The sequence below is a fragment of the Gopherus evgoodei genome, chromosome 1 (genome assembly GCF_007399415.2).
Source record: "Gopherus evgoodei ecotype Sinaloan lineage chromosome 1, rGopEvg1_v1.p, whole genome shotgun sequence".
Classification (NCBI taxonomy): Eukaryota; Metazoa; Chordata; order Testudines; family Testudinidae; genus Gopherus; species Gopherus evgoodei.
This window is the reverse complement of record NC_044322.1, coordinates 185,357,169-185,377,796: the sequence shown is the minus strand read 5'-3', so window position 1 is coordinate 185,377,796 and position 20,628 is coordinate 185,357,169.

Here is a 20,628-nt window from a genome sequence, read left to right as displayed (position 1 = left end):
ATTAACCCTTAGCTAACTGTTTATGACAGCCTATTCACCCTCCAGAAGCCCCTACACCCCTTCCTTGTATGTTGTCACAAATGCCCCTATCTCCAACTTGCCTAGAAAGAGAGCTGCCCCTGTGTTCCTGCTTCCATTAACTCCCTCTGTCTTGATTGGAATTGGGGTACTGCTGCTTAGCTCAGGGAGTGGGAGGTGTTCCTGGTGTGCTCTCTCTGGGAATCTGTCCCACTCTGAGCATGCAGGGTCCTCCAGTACTGCAAGGAGCTGTTATCACTCCAGCAGGTAAAGGATAAACCCTGGGGAGGTCATGGGAAACATGGTCTGAAATTACTATGCTTGTGATATCAGGAGTGTTGACAACTCTGAAATATGATAGAACAGTAACATTATTAAAGAAGCATGAATAAAACTTGAAGTCAGTGCTTATGAAAAGTCTATAAGCAGATGTCAAGTAAGTTATTCATACTGACTGGCTAAAGAAACTTGAAATCAAACTAAATCTGAATGCACTAAAGTGCTCCATTGTGGGGTTTGAAACATACCTCTTAAGGAATCTATAAACTAATGAAATAAATGTTTGAGAGAGAGAAACATGTTGTCAACATTACTTGATCAGCAGTTGAAAGGATAAATCACAATCATATTTCCACTGGTAGCAGACAGCTACTGGTGAGGATGTTATTACTCTTATTTATGTTTAAAGGAATATCCTCATCTGTAATATTTTCTTCTTCCTGTGACTTTGAATCAAAAGATGCATAATGTGCAATTTCTGATGTTCCCTAGGCTGATTCTCAAAGAAAAGAGAGGATCTTTTATAAAGAGCTGAAGAAACTGTAAGAACTTTAACTGTAGCAGCCACAGGAAGCAGTGGTGGTGCCCCAGTTAACAGGGAATGCCAACTAAATATCAGAGATGGTATAATATTAGTCCAGTGTTCTCAAAAAACAGACAGCAATAAGCCAAGCCATAATACTTTTGTTCTTAGAGTACTTGTTCTAAGTGTCTTTAATTTACATTTTGTGATGAGTATTTCCTAGATTCCCTGGAGGGGGAAACTGAGGCAGAGAGCTTAAGCAACTTGTCCAGGCCCATAAAGGAAGTCAGCATCAGAGTCAAAGTTATGACATATTGTCCATGCTGCTGTGTAGTGACTTTCCATAGTGATTAACAGACTTACTCATTTTGTTATTAATCAACTTGATTATTGAAAAGGCATTTAAGAATGACCTTTGGATCTGTAGCTATAGTTCCTCTAAAGAAGATTGAAAATGCATCTTAGAGTCTCTGTTTTTTTGATTAACATTTTATGGATTTTTTAATTAAATTCAAGTGCATAAATGTTGAATAACAATATCCAGTATGTTAACTTTCAAAATAGTAACATGCTTGCCTTAGCCATAGGCCAAAAAAGGTACACAGGATAAAGCAATCACTTTATTTCATTCAATATTAAAAATGATGTGGAGTCACACAATGATGCATACTGTTTCCTAACTACTCAGATATGGTTTGACAAATATACTTTACTTGTCTTTGAATACATATTAATTTTCCATATAAACATCAAACAGTTACCAATATCCATACACATAGTAAAATTGCTGTACCTCTGCAAATTGTCACCAACAGCAATATCCACATGAATAATCAGAACAGATCCTTTCTAAATCATCTCCATAATTGGAGATCAAAATTAAGTGGACATTATATCACCCATAGCCATTAATAAACAAACAAACCAGGATGATCATTATGCAAATAAAAATTAAAAACATGTAACATGAATACACTAACAGGAGGGAAAAAAATCCCAGAGACTGCATTGCATCAGTTGAATCCTCCTACGCTCTAATTTTCCTTTACCTGTATGTCAGTTTCATGTATAATGAAAACCAAATAGTTAAATATGGGATTAAACTGATTCAAATCATCATGTATCCTAATATATTAAGCTTAATGATATTGAATGGTGGTGATTGGTGCTTAACTGGGATAATTCCTTTTAATTGGAACATCTTCAGGTGCTTTACTAGTATTTACACCTATTCTCAGTCTTGTATCTGCTCTCCTAATAGCTCTCAGTCCTTCTGTTGCTGTGATACATTAGCTTATTTTCTTTCATGATCACCTGCTTCTGGGTTGCTAGATTTTCTCTTTCTATGTAATGGCACATAGTGATCTTTGCCTTCCACGATGGGAATCTAGATGCTGTTCTTGCCATTAAAGAAGCAGTAGGATACAGCTCAGGCGTTATCCCAGAACTTACCTGTAACTCTGTGAGCATAACCAAGTAAGTGATTGGCATGTTTCAGCCTTGAGATCAAAGCAACACTACTGTCATGGTGCCCTCTGTAAAATAGAACAGCCTCTTAACCAGAATAAAAGACTATTAAGTATGTTCTAGTGTGAAACTAAAAAGAAATCAAACACAGAAAAATACCATATCAAAACAGGTACTTCTGATCTAGGGGTCATCAAAAGGAAGTACTTCTTTGCATAACACACAGTCAACCCCTTTGCCAGAGGAAGTTGTGAAGGCCAAGACTACAACAGGGTTCAAAAAAGAACTAGATAAATTCATGCAGGATAGGTCCATCAATGGCTATTAGCCAAGATGGGTAGGAATGGTGTCCCTAGGCTCTGTTTGCCAGAAACTGGCAATGAGAGACAGGGAATCGATTACTTGATGATTATCTGTTCTGTTCATTCCCTCTGGGGCACCTGGCACTGGCCACTGTTGGAGAACCGGATACTGGGCTAGATGAACCTTTGGTCTGACCCAGTATGGCCATTCTTATGTGGATCAAACAATATTAAAAGAAGTACTTTTTTTTTCATTAGGACAGACTGGTTTGGTTTCTGTCAAACATACTTATTCCAGCAAATCATAAGGGGTGGCAATCCGATTATCATGCTCATGCACATGTGCACAAACATAAAAGAGACTAGACTCCGAAAGTACTTAAAAGCAATGAGTCCCAAAGAAACAGCTGTGGTACTTAAAATAGCATAGGTTCAGGGACAAGCTACATTGCTGTATACCAGCTTTAAACTGATGTAGAGTATCCAAACAAATCTGCACCAGGTTAAATAACCTGTTGCAACTCACACCTTTAGTTTAACTGATGCAACTTCTGTGTGTGGACAAGCTGTTAAATACTTAACTTCATGCATCCCTGTTTGGATATTGGAAAATAAGTAACCCACATGCATATTGTTTTCTAATCTTAATAGCCTGCTATAACTCTGAAAAACCTGTTCAGCTTCCTCCTGAAAGACAAAAATGTCCATCGCTAGTGGGTAGCAGTTTTGTCTCCTTTATGAATGCATCTGCCCATGTTTCTTATATTAGCAAATCACTTTGGATTTAGTCATTTGATTGGCCTTTTGTTTGTAAACTATTTATTAACTGACTTACTGACTGACTGAAGATGTTTCCAATGAATTGTACTGGATTGCAACCAATCAGTATACTGCAGTTGAGTCCAGTCATTCAGTGTTCATCATAATAGATGTCTATTCAGGCAAAATAATGCAGACATAGAATCACAGAAATGTAGGGCTGGAAAGGACCTCAAGGGGTCATAGAGTCCAACTTCTTGCATTTAGGCAAGACAAGTATACCTAGACCATCCCTGACAGGTGTTTGTCTAACCTGTTCTTAAAAACCTCCAATGACAGGGTTACCACAACTTCCCATGGAAACATATTCCTATGCTAACCTATCCTTACAGTAAGTTTTTCCTACTACCGTACCTAAATCTCCCTCTGCTGCAGATTAAGGCCATTGCTTCTTGTTATATTTTCAGTGGACATGGAGAGCAATTGGTCACTATTCTTTTTATAGCCTCCCTTAGCATACTTGAAAACTGTTATCAGGTCCCCCCCCCATAGTCTTATTTTCTCAAAACAAAATGTTTTTAACTGTTTCTTATAGAGCAGCTTTTCTAAACCCTTTACCATTTTTGTCTCCAATTTGCCCATATTGGTGGTGCCCAGAACTGGACACAGGACTCCAGCTTGAGGCCTCAACAGAGCCAGAAAGTGTGGGACAATTGCCTTTTGTGTCTTACATACAATACTTCTCTTAATACACCCCAGAGTAATATTAACATTTTTTGCAACTGCATCACATTATTGGATCATATTCAATTTGTGATTTACTATAACTCCTGATCCTTTTCAGAAATACTACCCCCTACCCAGTTACTCACCATTTTGTAGTTGAGTATTTGATTTTTTTCCTTCCTAACTGTAGTACCTTGGACTTCTCTTTATTGAATTTAATCTTGATTTCAGACCAGTTGTCCAATTTATAAAGGTCACTTTGAATTTGAATCCTGTACTCCAAAGTGCTAGCAATCCCTCCTACCTTGGTATCATTCTCAAATTTTACATGCACAGTCTCCACTCCACTATACAAGTCACTAATGAAACATTGACTAGTACTGGACCTCCAGGACTCAATGAGATGTTCCTCCCAGGCTGACAGTGAGCCATTTGAAGACAGTCTTTCAACCAGTTTTGCACCCATACCCATCTTACAGTAATTTCACCTAAACCACATCCCTAAACCACAGGGAACTGTGTCAGAAGCCTTAACAGAATCAAGATATATCACGCCTATAACTTACCCCATTCACTACACCAGTAACTCTATCAAATGAAGGTTTAGTATGATTTGCTCTTGACAAATCCATGTTGGCTATTCCTTATCCTCTTTATGCTCTAGGTGCTTACAAATTGACTGTTTTATAACTTGTTCCTGGATCTTTCCAACTATTGACATTAAGATGGTCAATCCTAATTCCCTGGGTCTTTGTTTATTTTTTGGTTTACACTTCTCCAGTCCTCTGGGACCTCCTTCTTTGTCCATGAGTTCTCAAAGATACTCACAAGTGCTTCAGAGATTGCTTCATCTAATTCCTTAAGTACTCTATTTCATCAAGCCCTGCCAACTTAACTTACCTAAATATTCTTTAACCTGTTCTTTCTCTATTTTGGCTTGTGTTTCTTCCCCCTTGTTGTTACTTAAAACAAATAATAATGTCTGGTTACAATTTACCTTTTCAGTGAAGAGTGAAACAAAATATGCATTATGCCGCAACTTACTTAATGTTGTCTGTTACAAGCTCTCCTTCACCATTAACTAGAGGTCCTACACTTTCATTCATCTTTTTCTTTTTCCTAATGTATTTAAAGAACCTCGTCTTATTGCCTTGCTTATTTTGTGCCTTAGCCTTTCTGATCTTGCCTCTATATGCTGTGATATTTGCTTGTACTCCTCCTTAACAATTTGTTCATGTTTCCACCTTTTTGTGGAATTCTTTTTTAATTTTTCAGGTCATTAAAGAACACACAACAGAGACATATTGGCCTCTTACTATTCTCTTTCCTTTGCATCAAGATAGTTTGCTATTGCGCCTTTAATACTTGTTTCTTTGAGAAATGTCCAGCTTTCCTGAACTCCTCTGTCCCTTAAATTTCCTTCCCATGAGACCACATCTACCAGTTCTGAGTTTATTAAAATCTGCTTTTAAAAAAAATAAAAATCCATTGTTCTTATTCTGCTGATCTCACTCCTTCCTTTCCTTATTAATATATCATTTCATGATCACTTTCTCCAAAATTGCTTCAACCTTCAATCAATTCCTCCTTGTTGGTCAGAATCAATTCTAAAATGGCTACCCCTGTTTACTTTCATCTTCTGAAACAAAAGTTGTCACCAACACATTCCAAGAACTTACTGGACATCTTGTGTTTTGCTGTGTTAAAGTCCCCCATTACTTCCAGGTATAGTGTTCTGGATATTTTGTAATTTTTTTCATACCAGTTTTTGAAATAAAAAATAGTCAAATCTTTCCTCCCCTGTGAAAGGGTTTTTTAAGTACTTCTGCAACACAAATGTTTTTAAAGCAGTTCCAAGGATGAAGCTACTAGTGCCACACAAGAGGCAAGAAAAATCTTGTTTGTGGCATGTGTTAAAGTTTCCTATTGTGGTGAATGTTTTAATGGTGAATTTCATCTTAACACTTTACACCTGTCTTTTTTTTCCTATCTGAAAGCTCCGTTGTCTTTTTTTATGCTCCTTCTGCAATATAGTCCAGAGGGAGGATTATTTGAAAAACGTGTTTTGAAGACAGGTTTATAAGAATATATAGATCTTTCTGGAAAAAGCAAAATGTCAAAAATCTAGTTAGGGAAAACAAAAGGAAAAAATTTTAAAGGTAGCTTAAAGAGTGTTGTCATGAACTATTCTTTGTAGGAAATGATCCAATTGCGTATTATATTTTTGTTTCGAGTTGCAGATATGTGCTGCCTCTAACAAGGGCAAACATATGGATTTTCTTGACTATAGAAATTTTGCTGTTGCTATTTGCCACTTCACCACAGTAAGCTTTTTAGGAAGCTATTTGTCACCACACAGGGTGATGACAGCCCCAAACTATTTGTCACTCAATATGACAAATAATATCCACTGATAGAGACTTGGAGGTTATATTTCATTTGTAAATGTAAAAAACTGGAAGAAGACAGTGGAAATTTCCCCCAGAAAGAACAAAAAATCGTTGTGCTATTTCTTGTACTATGTAAATTCTGTACAGTAAGTATCCATAATTGGAAACAGGGTGGCTTTCAGATTTATCTTGCCTGCACTATAACCAGGTTGTGAATCTTTTGTTACAATTTTGCTCACAAACCTGCTGAGAGAGATGTGAGATAGACTTTTTTGCAGAGCACTTCAATGAAGAGTAAAAAGCTCAGTTTTCTGCAACTAGCAGCAGAAACTCCCAAAAGACTTCTTCTATTTCCTATTGCCCTGAAAAAATCTGCCTTATAGAAATAATATTACAATACCTACAGTATACAAAAAGTTGGGGAGAAAGCACAGGGATTTTACCATGCAGCCAGCAGTAACTCTGTCAGAAGTGTTACAGTTACATTGAGTACATCACATAGTTCAGAATACAGAAGTTCTTCTATTGTACACTACTTAGTAAAGCTTGCAACTCTGTCAAAACTATCAGGTTACCAAAAACATATTGAGGTCTTGTTTATTTTCTCTTTAATCCATGAGTTTTCTTTGAATGACCTTTCTATAACCTGCATATGGCTGGGAATGAATTTTGTCTACTCATGTGCTGTAATACAGCTTCTTTGGTAATTATATGTAGAAATGGCTCAAACTTTAGAAGCAAGGTCTGTAGACCTCTAGCCTCTCTACAGCTGTGGTCCCCAAACTTGTTCCACCGCTTGCGCAGGGAAAACCCCTGGCAGACCAGGCCAGTTTGTTTACCTGCCGCGTCCTCATTTTTGGCTGATTGTGGCTCCCACTGGCCGCGGTTCGCTGCTCCAGGCAAATGGGAGCTGTGGGAAGTGGTGGTTAGTACATCCCTCGGCCCGCGTCACTTCCCGTAGCCCATATTGGCCTGGAGCAGCAAACCACAGCCAGTGGGAGCCGCAATCAGCCGAACCTGCGGATGCAGCAGGTAAACAAATCCGGCCAGCCCGCCAGGGGCTTTCCCTGCACAAGCGGCGGAACAAGTTTGGGAACCACTTCTCGACTGTAAAAAGGGTGTGTCATCCTACTGCATTTTCACTATCAAAGAAATATTTAAATATAAAGATATTAAAATCATGATTGTTTATTAGATGACATGACTTTGTGCAGCATTGAAAATGGTGTATTTCAAAACTGGTATTTTTTGTAAGAAAGAATTAAGCAGTCATAGTAGTACTATTTATCTAGAACTATCATGAAGGATGGACTGAAGTCCTTTTTTTTTAATCTCATGCGTGTTTAGATTTTTTCAAAAATTACCTCAAAATATTAGGCAGTTATGGGCAACCAGTTTTTTCCTTTGTTCTTAAGTGTCTTGCCCATGCTAAATTGCTGTCTTACATGTATACATATTTTATATCTACGTGTGCTTTTGTGCAAAAACTCAATGATACAAACTCCATGCCCCTACAGTGGAGATTTGATTTTAGAGACAGAAGTATAGAGAAAGTTTTGAGGTCATTTTAAACTTTCTGTCCATTGCTTAGTTCAGACAAGCTCTGTGAAATCTTCTCTACACAGCTCTACCAATGAACCTCATTCTAGCTATTCAAGTCCTTCAACCTTTTAGAACAGAGACTGTCACCCTAGTGAAAGTAGCTTATTAGGCTGACAATATAAAATTATCTACTTTGGGATGAGATCACCAAAATAGTTTTTTCTTGTGATCTTAACTACCATTTAAACCACATCTCCAGAGGTGACTAGCTAGTGCACATTGGTCTGGACATATGTGATTAAAGATTAAGAAGTAAATTAATTTTTAATAAAAATATTCCTATGACAGTGCTTCTGGTAGCCCTGTTGGCACTCGAGAGCATTTCAAGAGGCAATAGCTCCTATAAGTCACTAAGAGGAAGCTTTATTTCTGAAAAAGTTTTATGTCTTAGACAATATCTGGTGGCCTTCTGACTAAAATTGAATTATCCTGTAATGTTTGCTTCAAAAAATATTTGAGGCAGTCAGATAAACCTTCATAAAAAGGGCCATACTGGGTCAGACCAAAGGTCCATCAAGCCCAGTATCCTATCCTCTGACAGTGGCCAATGGCAGGTGCCCCAAAGGGAATAAACAGACAGGCTATCATTAAGTGATCCATGCCCTGCCACCCAATACCAGCTTCTGGCAAACAGAGGCTAGAGACACCATTCCTGCCTAATAGCCATTGATGGACCTATCTTCCATGAATCTATCTAGCTCCCTTTTGAATCCCGTTATAGTATTGGCCTTCAGAACACCCTCTGCAAAGAGTTCCAGAGGTTGACAGTGCGTTGCATGAAAAAATACTTTCTTGTGTTTGTTTTAAACCTGCTACCTATTAATTTCATTTGGTGGCCCCTTGTTCTTGTATTATGAGAAGGAGTAAATAACACTTCCTTATTTACTTTCTCCACACCACTCATGATTTTATAGGCCTCTACCATATCTCCCCTTAGTCACCTCTTTTCCAAGCAGAAAAGTCCTAGTCTTATTAAGGTCTCCGCATCCGGAACCCATTCTATATCCCTCATCATTTGTGTTGCCCTTTTCTGAACCTTTTCCAATTCCGATATATCTTTTTTGAGATGGGGCGACCACATCTGCACACAGTATTCGAGGTGTGAGAGTACCATGGATTTATATAGAGGCAATATGATATTTTCTGTCTTATTATCTATCTCTTTCTTGATTATTCCCAACATTCTGTTTGCTTTTTTGCCTGTTGCTGCACATTAAGTGGATGATTTCAGAGAACTATCCACAGAGACTCCAAGATCTCTTTTTTGAGTGGTAACAGTTAATTTAGACCCCATCATTGTATATGTATAGTTAGGATTATGTTTTCCAATGTGCATTACTTTGCATTTATCAACATTAAATTTCATCAGCCAATTCGTTGCCTAGTCACCCAGTTTTGTGAGATCCTTTTGTAGCTCTTTGCAGTCTGATTGGGAGTTAAATATCTTGAGTAGTTTTGTATCATCTGCAAATTTTGCCATCTCACTCTTTACCCCATTTTCCAGATCGTTTATGAATATGTTAAATAGGACTGGGCCCAGAACAGACCCCTGGGGGACACCATTATTTACCTCTCTTCATTCTGAAAACTGACCATTTATTCCTCCCCTTTGTTTCCTATCTTTTAACCATTTACCAATCCATGAGAAAACCTTCCCTCTTATCCCATGACCGCTTATTTTGCTTAAGAGCCTTTGGTGAGGGACCTTGTCAAAGTCTTTCTGAAAATCTAAATACATTATATCCACTGGATCTCCTTTGTCTGCATGCTTGTTGACCCCTTCAAAGAATTCTAGTAGATTGGTGAGGCACAATTTCCCTTTACAAAAACCATGTTGACTATTTCCCAGCAAATTATGTTCATTTATGTGTCTGACAATTTTGTTCTTTATGATAGTTTCAACCAATTTGCCCGGTACTGAAGTGAGGCTTACCAGCCTGCAGTTGCCAAGGTCACCTTTGGAGCCCTTTTTAAAGTCACATTAGCTATCCTCCAGTCATTTGGTACAGCAGCTGATTTAAATAATAGGTTAGCGATAACAGTTTGTAGTCCTGCAATTTCACATTTGAGTTCCTTCACAACTCTTGGGTGAATACCATCAGGTCCTGGAGACTTATTACTGTTTATTTGATCAATTTGTTCCAAAACTTCCTCTGACACCTCAATTTGGGACAGTTCGTCATATCTGTCACCCAAAAAGAGTGGCTCAGGTTTGGGACTCTCCCTCACATCCTCAACAGTGAAGACCGAAGCAAAGAATTCATTTAGTTTCTCCACAGTGGCCTTATCATCTTTGAGTGCTCCTTTAACATCTCGACTGGTTGTTTAGCAGGCTTCCTGCTTCTTATGTATTTAAAAATATTTATGCTATTACTTTTGGAGTCTTTGGCTAGCTGTTCTTCAAATTTTTTTTTGTCTTTCTACTTATATTTTAACACTTCATTGCCCAAGTTTATGCTCTTTTCTATTTTCATCATTAGGATTTATCTTCTACTTTTTAAAGGATGCCTTTTTGCCTCTCACTACTTCTTTTACTTTGTTGTTTAACCACAGTGGCTCTATTTTTGTTCTCTTATTATGTTTTTTAAATTGGGGTATGCATTTAAATTGAGCCTCTATTATGATATCTTTAAAAAGTTTTCACATAGCTTGCAGGGATTTTACTTTTGGTACTGTACCTTTTAATTTCTGTTTCATTAACCTCTTCATTTTGTATAGTTCCCCTTTCTGAAATAAAATGCTTCTGTGTTGGGCCACTGTGGATTTTTTCCCAGCACAGGGATGTGAAATTTAATTATATTATGATCTCTATTACCAAGTGGTCCAGCTATATTCACCTCTTGGACCTGATCCTGTGCTCCACTTAGGACTAAATCTAGAATTGCCTCTCCTCTGGTGGGTTCCAGGACCAGCTGCTCCAAGAAGCAGTCATTTAAGGTATCAAGAAACTTTCTCTCAGCACCTCTTCCTGGGTGATATGTACCCAGTCAATATGGGGATAGTTGAAATCCCCTAATATTATTATTGAGGTTTTTATTTTAATAGCCCCTCTAATCTCCCTGAGCATTTCAGAGCCACTAACACCATCTTGGTCAAGTGGTCTGTAATATAGCCCTACTGCTATATTCTTATTTTTCAAGCATGGAATTACTATCCATAGAGATTCTGTAGTACAATTTAGTTCATTTAAGGTTTTTACTTCATTTGATTCCATGCTTTCTTTCACATATAGTGCTACTCCCCCATGTAGCATGACCTGTTTTCTCCTTCCAATATATTTTGTACCCTGGTATTACTGTGTCCCATTGATTATCCTCATTCCACCAGGTTTCTGTGCCTATTATCAGGGCCAGTGCTTCCATTAGGTGACCCTAGGCGGTCTCCTAGGGCGCCTGGATTCAGGGGCCAGCATTTTGTGTGCTTCCCACAGGGTGCATGGGAGCTTCCGGTTCCACTCCCATCGTGCCGCCGAAGAAGGACCTTCTGCCGAAGTGCCACGGAAAACAACGGCAGGCAATTGAGCAGCTAAATGACTGCCACTGTCGCCTGCGGCATTTCGACGGAGGGTCCTTCTTCGGCGGCTCAATGGGAGCAGAACCGGAAGCTCCTGCGCGCCCCATGAGCAGCGCACAAAATGCTGCCCCATTAATTCTGCCTAGGGCACCAGAAACCCTGGCGCCGCTCCTGCCTATTATATTATATCTTCATTTAATACTAGGCACTCTAGCTAACCCATCTTATTATTGAGACTTCTAGCATTGGTATATAGCATTTTAAAAACTGGTCATTTTTTGGCTGTCCCTAGTTGCATGATGTAATTGAGTTGGACTTTTTTTCATTTGACTGTTTCTCATCAGGTCCTCCCTGTATGTTATCATTTTCCATCCCCTGCTCCTTATTAGGACATAGGAAATCCCCATTTAAATATGTTAGTCCTTTTCTACATGGAAAAATTGCACAAGTTCAGACAAGGTCTTAATCAATTTATAAGTTAAAGCACTTTAGCTATACTAGTATAGTTAAACTGGTATAACTCCACCCATGTATATGCAGTTATACTGATAAAAGGGTGTCTTAACTTGTGTAGTTTATTCCCATAGAGGAAGGGGTATAAGATATGCCAGTATAAGAAACCTTTATGTGGGTATAAATATATCTGAACTAAGGGTTGTAGTAGTATAACTTATTTCATTTAATATTTTTTACCCACTAACCAAAATACTTACATCAGTGCAAAAACTGTGTAGACCAGAACTAAATCAATTTAGTTAAACTGGTCTAAACCCCTGGAAACCATAATTTCAGTTTAAGAATGGCTTATTTCAGGTAAATCTAAATCTGTTCCTAAGTGACTTAAACTAAACTCAAGCAATCATCTCTTAAACTGAAATGTGTCTTCATGCTGGGGTTGTGTTAGCTTAATATAAACTGATTTACATTCAGATCTTTTGTCAAATCAGTGCAACTTTCCCACATAGAGAGGCTTTTATTTTGTCTAGCACTGCGTGTCCATTGGTATCCTGCCCATATGGTAGTTTGGAGTCCTGAGACTGTTGGGAGGTCAGAGAAAAGGAAGCTGTAACCATCAGGGCAAGAGGAAATGCTAATTTCAATGATAATTCCAAAGAAGGTAGAGTCAAGACAGTGGGAACATTAATCTGAGGGCTCCATCCTATAGCCCTTACTCGTGCAACAGATGGAAACTTTGCCTGGATATGGATGCCTCATTTAGGTTGAGGCAGTGGTGTACTAGCTGCAGAAAGAAAGATAAGATGCTTTTAGCTTAGTAAGCAAAAAAAGTCAATACGGTGGGGGAGGGGAGAGTAAAGTGAAGACCATTGGATAAATTCTTTTTCCTCTTACATAGTCTCATAGGATGAATCTTCCATATGATCATCAAAATTCAAACTCCCCATGGGCAGTGCTTAAAAAGCGAAAGAGAGAGAGCTCACGTGAGCATCTCAAGAAAAAACTTACAAATGTGTGAGTGGTAGGTAGTAAAGACTGGCATGTATAGTTTAACAGTTTTGTTGGTTTTAGACTTGGAACAAAAACAATTGGACGCTCCACTTATGTTTCATGAAACTTGTAGAGGTAAATGTGCCAACAAGAACAAAAGAGAGGAAAAGGCAGAGGGAGATTATGCATAGTAAAGGGTGTATACCTTATCCTCTTGCCAGGCCCAAGAAAGCTTGCCCAAAATATGCCTTCAATTTTCAGTCATCATAGACAGATCAAAATATAGGAGTTAAGAGCAGTCTACTTATCCACTACATTTGGAATAAAATTCAAAACACATCATGCACTGGGCCAACCATTTTTCTTACCAACATTTATGGGAATTTGCAGTTCTCAAGCTAACCACAGGAGAGCTCCTATATTTTCCCCTAGATAAAATAGGATACCTTACATATCACAAGCATATAAAGTTGATAAGAAATCAAATCAGGGTGCTAAAACAAAACCCATCTAAGTCTCAGTAAGATGTGCACTCATGCAAAATGAAATGCACATGAGTCTTCATATGATATATAGCATTGGTTTTGTTTCTTGAATGACATTTGCATGTTTTTGTTAAAAGTAGCGCAATTTTTTTATTTCAAATATTTTGAAGATATAACAATCAACTTGATACTATAAGTAAAATGTCTGAAGAATTTGTAGAAAACATAGAACTCTGTAACATTATATAAGGACATGTCATTTGTAACAGAAAATAGATATTTTATCCACCAAATCACTGTTGTGATTATACTACAACAGAATTTGCAGATGTTAAAGTAGCCTGATAAAGTGCTCCCCTATCGTTCCCTGAATGTAATAGAAATATATTGAGAATAGCAAAGGAAAAAAATACACTCGTGCTTTTTGTTCAGCGCTGCTGAGTTATGAGGGCATTACTACCTGTTAAAATACTTCTCTCATTACATTCCTCATAATTATCTATTAGTTCTCTCTTTTTCAGACAAGGGGATTATCAGAATTTATCTATTCCTTGTCATTAGTTTGTAGCTGATTTCTAATGGTATTCCAGATTATTCCATTACTCTGAGGCACAGCCACATCAATACTATATAAATCACAATACAAATGCTAACCAAAAATAAGTTACGCACCAAAAAGGACACTGTCAGTTACTTTTTGTTCAGTAGTTTTTCAGACTTTATTCTCTCTCCACTGCTTGCAGCACTTTGAACTTGAAAATGCAATTTATTTTGCTATTGATTTTGTCCATTTCTATTTAGCAAGCATGGGGATGCATGGAGATCTATGCATGTGCCTGCCCATGCAGCGAGCTGAGAATGTGTTATATTGTGTTTTGATGTGTTGCTGAGTCCAACTTTGCTTCCTTTGGTTTGCTTCACTATCTGTGCATCAGTTTCATGACAGCGGAAATTTGTATAGCTGTAGGAACAGTGTTGGCCTGATTCTTGCTTGATTTCACTACTTAATTACTTTTCCAATTTGTCTGGAATCAGATGTGTTTGCAGTTTTTTGCCACTCCTTCCAGCCCATAGCACGAGTTCATAGGTCCTAGAGCTCCAGTCCTTTTTTCCCTTCAAACTTCTCTTGACCGTGTCTTTCCATTGTATCCTCAGTCTTCCATATCCTTTCTTGCTGTTCTCTAACTTTGATGCTTTCTTTGCTGGTCATCATTTTTCCATTCTTATGACATGTCCATCCCAAATATGTACTCGCCCGCCTATCTAGCACAGAGAGCGCCAAGTTCTTCTTCCTCCTAATTTATTCTATGTCTTCTCTCTGCTTGTCTGGCATTCTTCTCAGTATATTATTTTCTGTATCTTCTTTTCTTCCATCTCCATAAGACCCACCATTTTCAAAATGTAGGCAGCAGATACTTTTCCTTTCCATTTGTTACTTAATAGCCGAGGCTACAGTACTCCTACCACCTTTTTTCATAGCCACTCATTCACATTTGGTTCTTCTTCTTAGCTGTCCAGTTCTCTCTCTAGTGGCAGTAAATATACTTCCCAAGTACACACATTCTATTTTTCTGATTCAGCTTCTCTCCTGAAACTTCCATCAACAGATCTTCTTCTGTCTTTCCTACTTGCATAATTTCAGTTTTCTGTGTGTTTACCTTCAAACCATAGTCTTCAAACACAGAAGCCCACTCTGATACCAGCTAATGCAAGTCATTATGGCTAATATAAATCTTTGGAGCTCCATTGAAGTCAAATTCTGTTTATGCCTGCTGAAGATCTGGCCCAGTATACGCTGAACGGTATAGTGACCGCATATGTGCTCTCTCTACATATATCTATATCCAAATGGAACTTATTTGTACCAAGGTTTTTGTTCAGTTATGTTTTTTTTTAATTCCTTACAGTCAGAATGTAGAATTTATAATTAAAATGATTATTTAAAACTGGGATAACATGATTCATTATTATAGTTTAGAACTAGGTGTAGTATGCATCCTAAACAGGCTGATGGTGTCTTCTTAATTTGTCCAAACTGGTATTTTTTGAATACTTAATTATATGAGTGTGACTGTGTTTCACAGCAATGACTGTCAACAGAGGCAGCACAGAGGAGGGAGCTACCTGATCCTCTTCTTTCTCCCCCATGAATCCCTGGCTTGAACAGCTGGACTAAGCAGCTCTCTTCCAGGAGTCCCTTGTTAGCTGGAGCCTACTGCATTTCCCACTTGGAGCCCAGACAGGCAAGCAAGGCCGTGGCTTTGTCCAGGAAGGAGATGTGTGAGGAAGACCATGTTGGCAACTTCTACAGAAGAGGAAGAGACCCTCTGATGTAGCAGATCCTGAGTGCTTTGGGGGGGAATTGGGAGATAGAGTGCTGAAGAGCGAGGAGGTATGGAAAAGTGTTTGTGGAGTGGGAAAGGATAGGTAACTGAAGAGGAAGTTGACTAATTGGTATGCCCTGGGTATAGATGAAGGCCAAGGGTTAAAGTAAGGACAGGGAGGAGCACAAGCTGTGATAAAGCAGAGGGAGAATCCCCTCCCCCACTCTCTTTGGCAGGAGCAGTGAGATTCCTTTCCTGTTTGAATCAGCTTTAACCATTGCAATGGCTAAATCATTGGGTCTGAGGATGGTGAGGGCTACAAGTAGGCAGTCATGCATCATCATGCATCCGACGAAGTGGGTATTCACCCACGAAAGCTCATGATCTGATACATCTGTTAGTCTATAAGGTGCCACAGGACTCTTTGCTGCTTTCACATAAAATGTGGACATACATTGCTGAGAACTCAGATATGCAAATGTATTATTTTGCTATTGTAATGTTTGTTCTGCCTTCTTTGTATGCCCCCATTCAGAGGTCCGCCCTGTAGTGATGTCATAAGGGGAAAGATATCGGGGAGAGGATAGGGAGGGAACCCAAAACTTTGTTTAATCTAATCTGATATTACAAATGCTAAAATGCATTAATCATAACCATTTGATTAGTTCTCAGTGTCACTACAGGGCAGTGTTAAGGTTTTGTATTTCCTAAGTGTGCCCTTCCCGGTGTTAACATGTTTGAATTAAAGTTTAAACTTGAATCTGAATTTTGTGGGTGTGCAATGCTTGTTTTGGGATAAGTACATCAACCCTGCAATGCATTTTCCCCTACCACTGTAGCTACATCTCACATGAAGGTGTAATTGTGTGGGTATGCTTACCTATGCTACTAGCTTAATCTAGGTAGTGCAGGTAACAGTAGCAGTAAAGATGTGACAGTCTGGGCTGGCAACCTTAATACATATCCAGGGTCACCAGTGACCTTGCACTGAGGCAGATAGGCAGTGCTGAAGCCCATGAAATTTCTACACTATTATTGTTACCCATGCTAGCTACATTAAAGGAAGTGCAAGTATGCTACTCATGTGATAATTATCCCTATAGGCTCTGACTTCACGGATGCTCCAGCCCTGGAGCACCCACTGAAAAGAAATGGTGGGTAATAAGCACCCATGGGCAGCCCTCCTCTCAGCACCTCCCTCTCCCCCCAGTGTCTCCTGCTCCCTGGCAGCCCGGCCGATCAACTCCTCCCCTACCCTTTGAGCGCCTCCCGCCCACCACAGATCAGCTGTTTGGTGGCTGCAGGAGGCACTGGGGGAAGGAGGGGATGGAACAAGGTAGAAAGAGGTGGTGCAGGGGTGAAGGGGGGGCAGGAAGAGGTGGAGTGTGGATGCGGGTGAAAGGGTGGAGATGCAGGGGAAGGGGTGGGGTATGGGTGGGGCCTGGAGCAGAGAAAGTCCCACATTAGAAACTTGGCACCTATGATTATATCTGAAATTGCAATATAGATGTAGCCTATTAGGATATGCACTTGAAATCTTAACTCTATTTCAATGTATATTGTCTGGGCATACACAGTTTGACCAGAATTGGAACTTTGGATCCAGTCTAGACATGCCAAGCCGGTGAAAAAAAACAGAAATTTGGCTTATTTTTGGCTTAATTGTCTTGTGAGTTGCTTGTTGGCTTGTAACTTGTTGCTTACTGCTTCTTTTTTTTATCAACTCCCAGCAAGCAGGGGCAAGGGAGGGAGAGAGTCAGGGGTGCACAGCGGAGCCACCACAGTCCCAAACTGTATGCTGGGGGGATCTAGTAACATAGAACATTGGGATTCTTAGTAATTGGCTTGTTTTGGCCTTGTTTTGAAATGGGATTCATTTGATTTTTGGTTTATTGTGAAAGTCGTGGTGCTTATTTACTGCGTGAAAGTTAGCAACTGTGATCCAGTCCCCTAGGCTTGTGTTTATAGCTGATGCTCCTCTTGAATACAGATCACAGGGTTATCAAGATTTAATGAGTCCCAATATGCATTCTTTGTGTTCTCTAAACTTACTGAACTCAAGTGATCAGATGATTATATTAATACATGCAAGGGGACAGAGTTAAGGTTGTATGTTAAGCATTGACCTTTCAGTCATTAACTATGTAATCTTAAAATGTAATGAATATAACTTATGTACTTTTTAATTATTATGTGAAAATGTACATCATACAGTATTGCTGCAGGGGTTACTTCTGTATTATACAATTGGATAGTACTTTTTTAATGTGAAATTTGTGAAGTGAAGCCAGGCATAATACACGATTCCCCATATAGACCTATTAAATGCAGAAGTATTCTGACCTATAAGATTCATGCTATTTCACCCCTGGGTATGTCTGAAGTAGAGAATGTCAATCATTATAAGATGTGGTGGTTTTTATTAACTGGAAAATGAGCACTTGAATGAAATTGTGAGAGGTGTAAAATAGTTTCAAAACACCAAGTTTAATGAAAAAGGATTATAGGAAAATTTGAAGTGTTGCACATCCCTGTAAATCACCACACTCCCCTTCACTTATGTTCAAAACATGCCTGGATTCAAGCCCTCATTTAGGGAAACTCAGTGGTTTGAGCATTGGCCTGCTAAACCCAGGGTTGAGAGTTCAATACTTGAGGGGGCCATATAGGGATTTGGGGATTCAGTTGGGCATTGGTCCTGCTTTGAACAGGGAATTATAATAAAATAACATATGGAGATATACCTGTCTCATAGAGCTAGAAGGGACTCTGAAAGTTCATTAAGTCCTGACCTCTGCCTTCAGTAGCAGAACCAAGAACTGCTTTTTCCCTCCCAGATCCCTAAGAGGCCCCCTCAAGGATTGAGCTCACAACCCTGGCTTTAGCAGGCTGATGCTCAAACCACGGAGCTAGCCACCCCATTGGACTAGATGACCTCCTGAGGTCCCTTTCAACGCTGATATTCCATCATTTCTGGGAAGGGTTAGCTCAGTGGTTTGAGCATTGGCCTGCTAACCTAGGGTTGTGAGCTCAATCCTTGAGGGGGCCACTTAGGGGTCTGGGGCAAAAATCAGTACTTGGTCCTGTTAGTGAAGGCAGAGGACTAGACTGGATGACCTCTGGGGGGTCCCTTCTAGCTCTATGAAAAGGCAAGTCCACTGACTTGCTGCATTACCTAGTCCTGGTGTATTCAGGACTAGGTAATGCAGTATTGGCATAGTTTCCCTGACATAGACCATGTTGATTTACCCAACTGAGAATCTGTCCCATAGATGTCTTTAAATACTAAAAAAAGGGATTCTGAGCATGACAAATATAATATGATACTTAACGCAACACTTTCTTTTGGGTAAGTGGAACAACTTAGTTTCAGGGGAAATAGTCGGGAACATCCACGTGGTCGCACTGCTGAAGCCTCACCATGACATGTAGATATTCTGATTAGAGTGGGTTGATTTATTTTTTTTCCCACCAGAAAATTCTGTTTCTTCAGACTGATTTTGACAATGCCAGACTTGGTGAAAATACCATTGGGAAGGTTTCTCTGGTCCAGATTTGAGGCAGGGGGAGAAAGAAACACATACACCATCCCCAGAATAGCCCTGGGTTAGCGTGTTTACTTGGGACATGGGAGCTACTTGAGCCAGGGTACTCCACATCCCAGATGAAAGCACTAACCATCAGGCTATTAGCTATTCTGAAGTGGTGGAATCTTGTTCTTGTGAAAAATTTTGAAACATCTCATCTTTCTTTCACATCAGAACGAAAAACAAATTTTGAAACTGAATTGTTTTCTGGCCAGCCCCAATTCTGATACAGTTTGATATTCACTCTAGCTAGACAATAATAAAACTAAGAAACATATTATTATTATTATTAAGATTACTGGTATTCTTAAACTCTATGTCATTTCAGGCAAGTTTACTGTCATCAGGCAAACATAGCAAGATATAATCACATCATTTCTAGATGCTAGGTAATCATCAAATGTTTTGAATTTTTCCAGAACACAAAAACAAGAACAGAAATATCTCCGATCTTTGGAGAATTTTTTATATTTGAAGCTATGAACTTCATTCCTCTTACCATGCACACAAGTGAGCAATGGACTCTATAGTTACCAGAAACAATGAGTACCAGAGTTATACAAAATGGGCCAGATTTTGAGCCTTTTTCTCACTGTGAGTAGCATTCTTCCCCCAAAGTTGCTTCATTGGAGTTAATGGGAGATACTTGTGGAGTGTGCTGCTATTCACTGTGTGCAAGGGGATCAGCATCTGGTCCATTATAAGCAAGGATTTAAAAAGTAATTTAAAAGTGAGAATCTATTGCCAGAGCATGATAATTGCTGCATAATGCAAAGCTGCCCTAAGAAATGTCACATGGGAATGGGAGGAGAGGGAGTAAAATAAAAAACATGCAATAACTAATGCCCAAGAAGAATCATTTTAACAGCAGCAATTTAGAAATAAATGAGAGGAAAAGGGATAGAGTGGTTAACAAGAAGAGGTGCAGGATAAGATCCTGTCTGCTACTCTATAGTTTTGACTGGAGACCATGAAGTTATATAGGTTACTGGAGGTCAGGTATTTCCACCAAAAATGGAAACCCGGGGTGATTGCGACTTTGCAGATGGAGGTCCCAAATGTGATACTACAGGAGAAAGGACAGGCATTTCAGCAAATTTACCCTTGTAATATATATCCCACAGCATAGATATGTATGTAACACAGTTTCAAAATGTAGTCACTGTATTTTTTTATACAGTTGGATGAGGGTAGTATTGAGGTGGAA